We start from the raw sequence: 14,094 nt of genomic DNA on the forward strand, positions 1-14,094 counted from the left end.
GGAACAGGCATGGCAGACCATGGTGTTCTCAGGCCCAACCAGTGTTCTGGGAGATATAATCAAAACACTGCTTTATGTTGTCCCCAACGGCCCCCTTTCCCCAGGTCCCGGGCAGCCTGTGTAGCTCAGCCAGTCACCGCTGGATAAGTCTCAGATGCAGGCCCATCTCAGTTCAGAATCATCAAGTCCCGCTCCAGCCCCAAAGTGGAACTCTGGACTTGACTGAAGCTCAGACCTCCCCCCAGCCCTCCTCGGGAGGCTGCACTCCCCACTTGCAGCCATGCAGGCTGGAGGCCTGTTCTCCCTCCTTTTCACCCTTCTCTTCCCCGACTGGATCTGTCCTTGCTGTCCCCTGCCTCGCTTGAACTGGGATTGTCACAGGGAGGCTCCCGCTCTCCGAGCTGGTGGATGACGCTGGTTTTCGGGGCTGGGTCCCTCCTGTCCCTTGGACAACCTGGGGGGGGGGGGGAGCTCCCATCAGGTAGGCGGTGCCTCCTGCTGTCCCGCCCCCCGCCCCTCAGCCCTGATTGTCCCTCCACATAGATGTTTCCAGCAGGGCCCCAGCCCCACCCCCAGGGGCCGCTTGGACGGGCCAGCTCTCCCTCCTAAAGCACTTCCGGGTCCTCGCCTGCCACTGTCACAGGGGTGGGGAGCTCAGTGACTTCCCCACGTCCTGCCATCACTCTGCCTCCTGGGAGCTCACCCACCTGCCCTCTGGACGTCCTGCTTTCTGGATTCCCCTGTCCACTCTGTCCCCTCCAGTCCAGTGTGTGTCCCTCAAGCTTTTCTGGCCCTACTGAAGGGTGGCTAAGGGGACAGCATCTTAGGGCCTTCCTCCAAGCATCTCACAAAATCCTTTCTTTGTATTCCTGGACCGTTTTATTTCCGTGAGCTGGGTCAGGGGACCCAGGATGAAGAACAGAAGAAGGGTGAGCCTGGGTCTTGAGAATCAACTCTGAGAGTCGAGGGCCAGGCTGCCCACGCGCTTCTGCACGCAGCATTCATTCATTGTATCTCGGTGCCTGGGAGGATGCTTGAACTTGGGCAGCCAATAGTATTTACAAATGTGGAAACTGAGGCTGGGAGAGCTGAAGTGGCTTGCCCAGCGCAGATGAGTACAGGGCGAGGCCGAGCCAAGTTCTTCTGACTTAACAGTCGTGTCCTTTCCCTGACACCGTGCGCCTCTGCTGGGGTATAAACAGTAAGTCCATTAAAAAATAAAAGCCTCCACGTCACCTAATGGATCCCAGCAGAATGCCAGGGGCCTCAGCCACACCTAGACAGCCTTCCTGTAGCTCAGTACATTTACTTAAGGAGCTTAAAATAAAACCTGGATCATTGGGCAAGTGTGATTAGCTTCTCCCCGGGTGTTTATAGACCTATTTTGTGTAAGAAACTGAGGTGGGAACACACAGGGATAGCTCATCTGCAGAAATAAAGAGCCGAGTCCTAGGAGCCACCTGAAAAGAGGGAGAGCTAAGGAGAGTTTAAAAGTTCACTCGAGTCCTGCCACCTGGGCCGGGTCTGATTCTAAATCCAGAGGGAGTCCCAGCGGCTGGTCAGGAAAGGCCGCGTGGAGAGGGGAGGGCCCGGGATGTGCCCATGAGCAGGGAGGGAGGGGAGACCTTCTGAGGAGCAGGAATGTGGGAGCGAGTTAAGGAGGCAGGACTGTGCAGAGTCTGAAAGGAGGCCGGCCTGGGGTCGGGGCTGACGCTGACAGACAGCCTAGCGCGGAAATGGCAGCCTGGGTGGGAATGGGGAGCAGAGGTGGAAAGGCTGAAACGTGAAGCTGCGGTGCTTGGACTCTAAACTTCATTCAGGAGGCAGTTTTTCTTGTTGTTTTGATTTGTGTGTGTGTGTGTGTGTGTGTGTGTGTGTGTGTGTGTTATTGTTATTGTTTTAGCTGAAGCTGTCATTACAACACACTGCCTCTTGGAAGCCTTCCCTGATTTGCCCTTCTTCTTTGCTCTTAGAGCTAGCCAGCTGTCCCACATCTCCGTCATAGTGCTGATATTTCATTACAGTGTGGAGATTTGTCCATCTTCCTGGCAACATTCTAAGTACTTCAGGATCAGAGCCATGTCTGGTCCTCTTTTGAACTTCCTACCTGTGCAGAATATATAGCAGGTGCTTAATACATATTTATTAACAACAAGGAACAGCTACACGTCAGACCCTGGGCTAAGGTTTTTCTAACCTGGACCTCCTCATGCTAAGAGGCAATTTGGTGTAGGAGTTCAGAGCATGGTTTCTGCAGGCAGCCTGCCTGGGTTCGAATCCCAACTCGACAACTTACTGGCTATGCGACTTTAAGTGGATTCACTACGACTCTCTGTGCCTCTGCTTCTTCCGCATCTGCAAATAGTAGGTCTTCTATAAGTATGTGCCATATGATCACCCTGTCACAAGTCAACCACTGAGGCCGAGAGCTGAGTAACGGGCTACGGCCACACAGCTAATGAGCAGGGGGCTGGGATGTGGCCCCCGGCAGTCTGCCCTCACCCATTACGCCTTTGTGAAGGAAAAGGAAGAAGTGCAGAACACATCTGGCGAGGATGCGGCCTGCAGCTGCGCAGGCAGAGGGAGGCTGAAGGAATACAATGACAGGGACAGACATGGGACACATCGTAAAAGAAATGCAAAACTTCTTTCCCTTCTTCCTGTTCTGTGCCCATGACCCTGGCCTTCCACAGTCTTCCCTCAGATCATTTTCCCTGTCGGCAGCCTTGCCCTAATACATGTCCATGTCTGGGATTCTCCCTGCATGTCTCATGGCTGTTCTTTGCTGATGCCCTTCTCCCCTCATAGAATGTCCTTCCTCCATTCCTGTCTATGAAAGTATCACCACACTTTCAAGGCTGCCACCAATGATGGCGCCTCCCTGGTTCCTTCAGCCAGAAGTGACCGCTCCCAGCTCAGAACCTCCTGGGACATCTTTCACTTTCTAGCTTCCCGGCCAGAGGGTATGCTTTTTGGAGGGACTGTGAGAACAGGGCTAACTCGTATTTGTGCCAGCACAGTGCAAGACTCGACACCGGCTCTGTTGAATCAATGAATCGATGAATGAAGGATGCATTCCTAAATGAACTAATGAATGAGTCCATGAAAGACAAAGAAACAAAGGAACAAATTATAAGTACTGAGTGTATTTTAACCATATGCAGGTCTACTCAGTTATAAATTAAGTCTACCTGAGTGTGGATCCATAAGGCCAGGTCAATCAACCCATATCGACTAGTTCCCAAGTACAGAGCACTGTGTCCCTGTAGTCATTGCTGCCTCAGGGGGATGGTCTTGTCTATACAGGTTCCCGAAAGCAGCACAGTGTCACAGGATTCAGCAAAGCATGGTTCTGCCTTCCACGTCTCCACCTTGCCAGGGTTGCATGAATGAATGAATGAATGAATGAATGAATGGCATGAATGAATACACTTGCTCTATTCAGGAAGGAAATTTAAATATACCTGCAGGAGACTTTTTTTGCCTTAGACATTTAACATGTACTCTTATCCTCCATCTCTCTCTCTCTCTCTCTCTCTCTCTCTCTCTCACACACACACACACACACACACACACACACACACACACACACACATCCACTTATCTACTTACTAATTTGTCCCAGGAAGCTGTGAGTGACAAGAAAAGGCTCTGTCCTTCCCAAAGGTGCTAGCCACTTGGCATACTAAGAAAATAAGACAGACTATTTTCAGATCCAATATGGCAGGGAGGACAAGATGGCCACGCCTTAGATGATCAGAAAGGAAAGTTGCGAGATGGTTGAAGAAATGTGCTCCATGGGGTCCACTGGAAGCCAGAATTCTGGATTACAGCATGAGATTCCAGTCGTTTCTTATCTACTTCGACTTACAGGGCAGACAGCTGAGGCAGAAAGGTGGAGGGACCACTTCAGATCCAGCGACCATGGGTAGGGCTAAGCCAGCTGTGTTTTTTCTTACGCACACAGCTGCTGACGGGTGTACTAAAGAAGGACCTGAGGAGTTGGGCTTGACAAAATCCGATTCCATCTTATACATCACTTGGTAGGATTGCTCTCCCTAGATCCAGGTGACCTGGGAACTTCAGCTCGAGGTTCCTTCAGAACCTCACAGGCAGATTTCAGGGAGGGCATTTAGGATAGAAAAGTAACACACAAAGAACCCCTGAGATTGTATCAATAATCATGAGTGCCAACGTCAGAACCAGAGGTGAAGTTGGGCACCAGGAGGCGGACACCAGGCAATGCCAGGATCTCTGCCAAAGGGAGGGTTATGATCTCCTTCAGAAACAGTGAGTCCTAAGGCCCCACTTTCCCTCTTAAAGAAGGATTTCCTGAGTCCTCGTCTCACACAATCTAACATTAGCCCCTGCCTGCTACCCAGACCGCAGCAAAGGTGTGCTTACCCCAGATCTCTGACCAGCCTCCTCTTGGGCCCTGATGAATTCACACCCAAACCCCACCTTGCTAAGCTCATGAACCATAGCTGCTTCACAGAGAATGTGAGACCAGCTGGAGCTCCAAACCCTCTCATCTTGCTCTCCTGGTTGACTGGAAGGCAGAGGAACCAGAAGTTAGTTGACGGGGTGGGGCCCAAAGACCAGGACTATGAGCCAGATGCCCAGCTCTTAGATAAAATCAAGCTGTGTGTGGTAAGGGTAGACGTGGTCTCTGCATCCAGGGTCCTCACCAGAACCGCCTGACTGAACAGAAGGGTGAGATGAATGAATGGGGGTGGGTGGGGATAGGGGCGTCCCTGACTTGTTACTCCGTCCTGTTACCATCACCACTTTTCCCTCCCACGGCAGATGAATCGATGTCAACCCTAAAGGGAGCTTTGTGAGACCTGGCTAATCCCGGGCGTCTGGTTTCCAGATGAGAGATCTATTTTAGTTATTCCTTAAGCCCTATTTCCCAAATCCTTCTCATCTCTCATTTCCTACCCCACCTGCTTTTCCTAACGGAATAAATCCACTGTTGCCATGGAGACAACATAGTATTAGCATCTCTGCTTCGTCGTAGATCCTTCCAAAGCCTAGGACTAGGAAGGGCCCTACTCCTAACTCCCTAGCACTTCTGGCCCAGGAGTCCTGTCTGAGAAACTACAGTTTGGTACTGGGCATATCTCTTTTGCCCATTGGTTTCCTCGCCTCTTTGTATGGTGTCCTTATCCAAGTTCCCCTTCTTCCTTAGGAGACGAAGCTTAGGTGGACGTCTTGCAGCCAGGGATCCTGAGTGTCCGTGCACTTCAGGCCTTTAGAAGGGATCATGTCATCAATAAGGACAATAGTTTGAGGGGCTGTGCTGCTCTCCACGCCAAGGGCAGATATAACTCTCCCCACAAGATACATCGGCAGTCTCAGCCCAAAGAGCCTCGGTGGCTGGCTCAAGGTCACCTGACCCGTGGGTGCAGAGCCTGGGCAGGAGCCCTCCCAGCTTCCTTGTGCGCACACTGCCACCCTTAATGGGGGCTGCCTATAGAGACTGAGCATGACAGCGACCACTATTGAGCACCAACTGTGTGCAAGGCCCTTGGTGCACAGATGTCACTTAAGCCTCAAAACAACCTTTTGAAGTTGATCTCATTATGGCCACCACTTCACAAAGAAGGAAACTGAGGCTCAAGGAGGTCTGAGAATGTAATGTTGTACAGATAGGAGCTGGATTTGAAAACGAGCACTGACTCTTTCAAAGTCCACCTTCTCAACCAGAATTAAATTTGGCCTTTACCTAAAAAATAAAAATAATTAAAAAAAAAAAAAAGATTCAAGAGCGGCCACTCCCCTAAGCACTTACCAAAAAGATAAAATTCCACTCTTTGGGGCCAGACATGTCTTTCCCCATCGCCTTCTCCCCTTTGAACTCCTGCAGGACCCTCTGCTGGGTTTTATGAATGAGGAGGGAGAAAAATGTCATTGAAAAGTTCAACAACTTCGGATTCCACTTCTCTGAGTGATAGATAGCTTTAATTACTCTGAATTACTCAGCCACTCCACTCTTCTCCCCAGGTCATTAAAAATAGATTTTCTCTCTGAACTCCAGTCCTCCCTCAGGTCTCCAGAGAGTCAGGAGTTCCCAGGAGACACCCGGGGTCATCTTCTGACCAGAAGGTTGCATGTTGCTTTAGCTGCAGTCACAGGCTCCAGAACCTCTCGCTGACTTTCTGGGGGTTCGTGTCTCCTTTTTCTTGATGACCTTGGTGATGTGATTGTCACAGCTCAGCGGACAGCAGGGGGCTGGGCTGTGTTTATGCGGACTTACGGGGATCTCACAGATGACTATTGATTTTTAAAGAACTGGATCTAACACTGGGGACACACAATAGTGAGTTCTTCACATGAATTACTGGGAAGCTGATTCGTAGATGAGACCGAGGCTGAAAATGTGAGCTCAGAGGTCCTCCCTGATGAGCAGGTGAGATGGGTGAGACTGGCATTGCTGTTTCCACTTGAAAGATGAGGAAATGGAGGCTTGAGGAGGTTAACTGGCTCGCCCAGACCACACAGCTAACAACTGGCAAGACAGGGACAGAACACCCCTGCCACCTTCACTGCCCTCGCTGAGTCGCCCCGGCATTCCTGGGGGGCTCTGGATGGGAAACATGCAACCTGCTGAGAGCCACTTCCCTTAGTGTGCTGGTCTTGGCGGCTGAAAACCACCCAGCAGGGCTCTTCCCTCCTCCCCGACCTCCCTTCCTTTTCCCCTTTGGTTCCATCCCTCTGTGGTCTGGCTCAGGATCCACCCGCTGAATGTTGTTAGTGGACAGAGAAGAGTAAAAAAGCTAAGGGGCATGCCATGGTGGGGGATGGGATTGTGCTGTCAACAGCCTCAGCTCATGCCGGCACCCCATGTCCATGGCACCCCATGTCCAGGAGGAAGCAAGGTGACCCGAGAGCCAACCCCCAGGGCAGCCCCAGGAGAGGGGCCTGCCCTCTAGTGATGCCTCTGTCTCCACATCACTCCTGAGCCTGGGAGTTGGACAAACCTGAACTAAGTCTGTTTCTGACGCCCATGAGGCAGGTGACCTTGGGCATGTTACTTAACCTGAGACTCAGTTTTCTAATAAGTGGGCCTAATATTACTTCCCCTGCAAGGTTGGTATAGGGATCAAATGAGATAAAATAGGCAAAGGGCCTGGCATGCAGTAAGCGCTGGAAAAATAGCTATTATTATTATTAGTTACTAGAGGCCCAGTGCATGAAAATTCATGCACTAGAGAGGGGTCCCTCAGCCTGGCCTGCCCCCTCTCACAGTCCGGGAGCCCTCAGGGGCAGGAGGCGACCTGGTGATCAGGGGAAGGCGACACCCCTATCACACCTCTGCTGCTGCCACTGCCAGCAGCACAAGCCTCAGCTAGTCCTGGTTACCTGAGCCTCGGGCAGCCCTGAGCAGCTGAGGGGACTGGGGGACTCCAGAGGCAGGCACGCGGTGCAGCCGGACCCACCTGGGGTCAGGCCCGGCCGTGCCACATGCCTGCCGCCCTGGTGGGGCTGAGGGGACTGGGCGCCACCATCTTGTGGCTGTGGGCAGTCAATTCGCATATTTCCTCCTTATTGACTGTGGGTGTCACCATCTTTATGAGGGTGTGATGGTCAATTAGCATATTCCCTATTTGTTCGATAGGATTATTATTATTTATTATTATTAATATCCCTACTGCTCCATTCTGTTCAACAAGTTCCATCAACCACCCAGCACTGAGCAAGGAACCTGCCAGCCATCAGCCGGAGACCTCAGTCCCCATCTCTCCCTTCCCCAAGTCCCAGGAGGAGGGGATCCCCTTGCTGCCTCAGCAGCCCCTCCACACCCACTCTGCATGGGAGACTGAGATTGAGATGCTGCTTCAGGCAGCCATAGTCAATGGGCTCCTTTCCCTTTAAGGACACGAGAGAGGATGGGTATTTTTCCGTGGGACTTGCTGAGCCAAAGAGGATAGCACTGGAGGCCTGTCAGGAGCCCGGGGAGCCTGGCCCACCCCCGGAGTGTCCCCTTTAGCTTTGGTGCTTGAGAGAAACTGGCCAGAGCAGGGGGCTGGGCTAGGCCTCCCTGATTGCCCATCTGCTCGTGTCCGTCTCCCGGTGAGGACTCTGCCCCCGGCCCCATCTGGTGCAAAGGGAAGGACAGAGCCCCAAGCTCTGGGCCTCCCAATGCTCCTGGCACCTGTTGAGGAGATTTGGGGGAGCCTGTGAAGAGAAATCCACCCACCCATCCAGTCCCTCAACTAACAGCTGCCCGGTGCCAAGCAGCGCTGAGAGCGGTGGAGTCAGAGGCATGAGAGAAAGCCTGCCCTGCCCTCAGGCTGCTCCCCGCTTCCTGGTCCCTCAGCCTCCGATTCCTGGAACTGACCCCTGAACCGTCTCTTCCTCCTCACCCTCCAAAAGACGCCTCCTAGTATGTCACCATCAGGGGCGATGGAGGACTGTCCTCTGCTCACAGCAAGACCATGCCTAGGGTTGAGCCAGCCCTATGGGCCTGCCTCCTGCTGGTTCAAATGGAGCAGGAGGAGACCTAGCCTCTCTTCCTTCTAGGGAGCTGTGCAGACCTGGGAGCCAGGCGTGTGAGAGCGCCTGGAGATGCTAAAACCCGCGCCAGGTGTTGGGGTTGGGTGCTGGACCTTGGTCCGCACACCAGCCGCGGGACCTCAGCCCAGTATGTAAATGAGCTTCAGATCTTTTCTTGAAAACAGGTTGGATTGGGTGAAAAGGAGAAAGTGGGTCCGAGACCTACAAACTCCAAGGGAGAGAGCTTGGGCTGGCAGGCAGGGACCACAGGGAAGGTACAAAGGAAGGGGAGGGAGTCCGGCCAGTTGTGTTTCAGCTGCTGTGCGCTGTGCCCCCGGCCCTGGGGACCCGGGGGCTGCGGATCAGGCCAACTGCATGCTCCAACCAGGCTGTGTGTGTCACCTCACACCCCTGCCACCTGGTCTCAGCACTGAGAAGGCCTCTGTTTCTTTCCTGGAGTCAGGAAGCAGGGGACACGTGTGGGGACAGGTGTACTATCTGGCAGGGGGAGCAGATTCCAGGGAAGCGGAGGGAAGGATTAAATGCTCAGTGCCCCAGGGGCCCCTCCAGCGTGGGGGTGGGGGGGGCTCCCTCTTGGTTCCCTTGCAGGATTACAAAGGAATCCCGCTGGCCTCTTGAACACCAAGTGTTTGTACCAAAACCCCCTGGGGCAAACCTCCACTCTGTCCTTCCATCCACAACTGTCTCTTGATTGCACTTCTATGGTGGCATCTGTCCCACCGCATTGAGAGGCCCTGTTTCCTTAGGTTCATCCTCAGTCGCACCATGGGCTCCAGGAGGGCCCAGAATGCAGCCCAGTGCCTAGCAGAGAGCTTGACTCAGCCCAGATGCTCAGTAAACGTCTAAGGACTATGTGGGACCCAGGCACCATCCACGGTCAGGGTCCTACGTGTTGTTCCGCTTTCAGCCCCAGTGTTTCTGCGGCAGAGCCCTCCAGGTCCTCAGAACCAAGCGGCTCCTTGCAGGTGTCCGCTCAGGGGCAGAGATGGAGCACCGATTCGCTGCCCCCAGGACACTCCCGGAAGGGCCCCTGTACCTCCCTCCGCCGTGGGAACGCCTCTCTGAAGAGCAATGGGTTTGCACCTAAAGGCAGGGATTGCTCAGGGCCTCTGCCCAGGAAGGTAGTGACTACAGGGCCCAGAGGCACTTCTGCCCTCCCCCTGGGGGGTCCCCACCCTGCAGGTCTGCCAGCTCTTCGGGGTCTCTAGGAATGAGGCTGGCTCCAGCAGTCCCCTCAGTGACTGGTCCCCACAGCCAATAACAATCCTGTATCATGTCCCTCACTGTGCTGGGCCCGACACCCCCTAGGCGACCCAGATTTGCTGGAAGGAGAGAATCGGGAGGAACTTCCCCAAACTCTGCAAGCCCTGCTGAGCCAGCCCTTCCCACGTAGATGTCCCGCTCCCCCGAATCCGGCCAAGGAAGGTACCAGAGATGGGGGGCCTGGGGCCAGAGGAGCCCAGAACACAGTCTGAGTCACCTTTAATTAAGAGTTATTTCTTAAGTAAATGACTTAATAGGACAGTTACATTCATTAGAGGCATAATTACAAGACGGAAGATCAAGCAGAGAAGAATGCGGAGTGTGAGGGTGGAATCAAGTCTGCCGCAGCCCGTGGTCCCGGGGAGAAGGCGGCGGAGGGGCAGGAGAAGGGCGCCCCCCGACCCTGGGCTTCTCATCACCACACTCATTAAGGGCTACGTGGGACCCAGCCACCCTCAGATCCCAGCACTCCGTGAAAAGGGTGGGGAGACGCAGGCATAATTAAAACGCCATCATCATAAACAAACACTCATTAAAGCCTCCTGGAGTGTCCCATTAAGCTCTGAGTCAGCCCGGACAGAGGCCACCTGAAACTCTTCCCTCCTAGAGCTTCCAGAGACAACTGCCACCCACCGCATCCCACCCCACCCCACCCCTCCCCACCCCATCCCACCCCACGCCGCCAGGTCCTAGAGCAAGTGCCCACCTGTCTCCCGGAGGCTTGAACTTGGTCCTTTAGGACCTCCATAGACTCAGACTTATTAAAACCATTTCTTCCTCCCTGGACATAAAGCCACCCTCAGAGTACCCTCACCCACTTCCCCCCAAATCAGTCTAGTTCCTTACAGAGCCCCACAGCAGAGTTTCATTTCGTTTCTTCCTGGCCCCAGGGCCCTAACATTAGACAAGATCTCCCCAAGATGTGAGGTGGTCTCTATCAGTGGTTCTCAAACTTTAGCGTTCATAGGCATCAGCCGGAATGCTCTGAGAACATTGCAGGGCCATCCCAAAGTTTCTGGCTTTTCTGTCTCATAAGCTCACAAGTTAATGCCAAGGGTGCTGGTCTGAGACCCATGCGATGAGAGCCATTGTTCCTTAAGAGCCACAAGGCCACCTCTTTAAAAAATGTTTTTTTTTTATTAATTTCAGAGAGGGAGGGAGAAGGGAGAGGGGTAGAAACATCCATGATAAAAGGGAATCATTGATTAGCTGCCTCCTGCACGCCCCACACCGGGGATCAAGCCTACAACCCGGGCATGTGCCCTTGACCGGAATCGAACCCGGGACCCTTCAGTCCGCAGGCCAATGCTCTAGCCACTGAGCCAAACCGGCTAGGGCTGGCAGACATATTTTAAAAAGTGAGAAGCAGCAGCTGAAATTAAAATTAATTTTATTTAGCCCAGTATTTACTAAATTTTTCTTTTCAACATGTCGATAAAAATTATTAATGTGGTATTTTATATTAATTTTTCCGTACTACATCTTCAAAGGCCAGTGTGTCCTGTGAGTCTCCGGCACATCTCAGTCGGGACTGGCCACCTTCCAGATGCTCCGCCACACGGGCGAGCGGCTGTCCCACTGGACACTGTCGATGCAGATGTATTTTCTCTTGGCTCTGAATTCCCTCGGCCTTCTTTCCGCGCCTCTGTTAGGACACATGTCACTTTGCAACTCGAAGATGATGGCTGTGTTGTAATGCTGCTGCTGATTTTATGCCCCTGAAGTGCTTGGTGCGGGCCTGTAGGTAGGACATGATCAATGAATATTGGCTGCTGACTGATGAATGACTGTCGCGGCCCGCGAATATAGCAAAGACAGGGAGCCCATGGTAACTAACATCTGACTCTGAGGGTCTCCCCCGGGTCCCTGGGACATTCCTTTCCTCTGGTTTGTATATGGCTGTTAGATCTTTGAGGAGAGAGTCCTTCAAGTTTTAGAACCGCCCCTCACCCCAATAAGTTTCCTGTTTCACTTTGCTCTTCAACTCCGTGCATTAAAAAAAAAAAAAAAAAATTCCCACCAGGAGGGCCCAGGAAACAGGAAAAATAGTTGTGCTCTTGGTTTCATGTTTGGAGAAGAACAGGGTTCTCACTATCTCCGTGGCACTTGGCGTGAAAGTGGGCTTTGTTGCCGGAGACACTGCTCCCATTCAGGGCCCCCTTGCCCAGCTGCTGAGAGCCGGGCTGTGTTTTGACAGACGGGCCGAATGCAATGCAGACAGTTGTTTTAATTTCCAGCCAGATGCAGACATCACTCACACGGAGCCCGAAACCCAAGAAAGGGAGGCCGGGCACTGTGCTGCTGCTCTCAGGCCTCGGAGTGGGGGGGGGAGGGGGCCGGGCGGAAGCCGAGCGGGCAGCCGGGGTCACAGAAATCCCGAAGGGCCGAGTCCCAGGCCCGCAGAGGCACACTAGGACAGTGTATGGCAAGCACCTGTCAGAAAGGTGCTCCTGGTAGGAATCGCAGGCCTGGAGTCCGTGGTCAAGGGCTACTCCTTAAAGCAATGTGATAGCCGTGGCCGGTGGCGATGGCTGGATGTTCGCTTTTAACTGTACACGTTCTACAGGGCAAAAAGCATCAACAGTGTCAGGGAGGAGTTAGGCAAACGGTGGGAAACAGAATCCCGAGTGGCAGGAGTGGAAGGACGAGGTCGGCCCTCCTCCGAGGGCAGGAATCCCTTCCCGGCCCCCGACACAGGTCACTTTCACTGCTTACACATCCCACTGGGGGCGCTCCTCCGGAAGCGAGGTCCGGTGCCTCATTGCACAGCCTTGCCTTTCTTCTGTTGAGCTTTCCTCACACTCTTCACCTGAGTCTTATTGCAGCCACACTGAAAAACAGCCTCCGTGGCCAACCCGAGATTCGTCTTTTTTGAGCCAAATAAACAGGCCAAGTCCATCGGCTGTACTTGCGATGCCACATCCGGGTCCACCCCATTGTGACCTCCCTCTGGGAAGGATCCTTGGTTGAGCAACACCCCTCGTGGGGTGGGTTGCAAAGACCTGAGCGGGGACCCCCCCCCCCCCCCCCCGGTGTGGGGCAGCCTCTCTCAATCTGGACACTGTGTCTGTTCCTGCAGCCCATGAGCAAATTAGCCCCTCCAGCTATTCCATCGCCGTGTCAGGTCGTGTTGGGCATAGCGTCGACACCAACCCCCAGGTCTATTCCGCATGAGCTGTTTCAAACCAGCTATCCCCCAGCCTCCACTTAAAGTAAATTTTTAAAAATCCGACTGCAGGATTTTACATTTCTCCTTCTTGCATTTTCTATTTTTGTGATTAATGGAAGGTTAGGGGTGTTTAAAGCGGATCGTGTCACTCACTAACAGAAAGGCCTTGAAACAGAGAATCTTAAGTGTTATGTTGTAAGCATGAGGGGCGGGGCAACAGAGAGAAAGAGGGCTGTGAGCTGGCGCCTTTGGTGTTTGGGCTCTTGCTTACCTCCCACCAGCCGCATCGCCGCCCCGCCCATCCAGGGCGCACCCTACACGTGTGCACACTGAGCCTGATTACTTGTGTGGGTGATGGTCTCTCAGCTTGGAATGCCCTTCTAGGCCCACTGTTTCCCCGCTCACCTTTACATCCTTCCTCCCGGCAGGTTGTACTGGGTACCCCTCTTTTAAGCTACCAGGGCACACACCCATCCCAGGCACAGTGGAGAGCACCTCGGTGTGTCATTTCCAACTTCCACTGGACTGTGGGCCCTGCGGGGGCAGGATCTGTGTCCAGTGTGCTGTTGTGTCTCTCGAGCGAAGCCTGTGAGCCTCCATACAGTGACATCTAACGCACATCTGCTGCCTGAGCAGCGTCAGGCTCCCTCCCAGCCTCTCGGGAGGATGCTGTAAGGCATCTCCATCAGATCCTTTGCCCCTGCCAGAGGCGGAACACTGTGCTGCTGGACCACGGGTTGCGTTTTCACCTGAGCTCACACATCCAGGAGGTGGGGGACCTCTACGCCCTAACAAATGAGGAGCTATTCCCAGCCATCAGATGTTTCTGCGGCCCAGCGGCCTCCTGCCCCAGCCAGCAACAGATACCTAGACAGGCGTCCTCAAACTACGGCCCGCGGGCCACATGCGGGTGTTTCTGCCGTTTTGTTTTCTTACTTCAAAATAAGATATGTGCAGTGTGCATAGGAATTTGTTCATAGTTTTTTTTTTTAACTATAGTCCGGCCCTCCAACGGTCTGAGGGACAGTGAACTGGCCCCCTCTTTAAAAAGTTTGAGGACCCCTGACCTAGGACATATCAAATGGAAAACTTCAATCTCCTGCCCCTTAATGTTGCACACCTGGGCACGTAGGGGTGTGTAA

General features: G+C 53.4%; 1 protein-coding gene across 1 annotated transcript in view; it reads left to right on the top strand.

The window, feature by feature from the left end:
- The window catches only part of PLXNA2 (plexin A2), a 213,599-nt gene that overhangs the window by 116,550 nt on the left and 82,955 nt on the right, over positions 1 to 14,094 (top strand). The window lies entirely within an intron of this gene.

The sequence above is a fragment of the Cnephaeus nilssonii genome (assembly GCF_951640355.1).
Source record: "Cnephaeus nilssonii genome assembly, chromosome: 21".
Lineage (NCBI taxonomy): Eukaryota > Metazoa > Chordata > Mammalia > Chiroptera > Vespertilionidae > Cnephaeus > Cnephaeus nilssonii.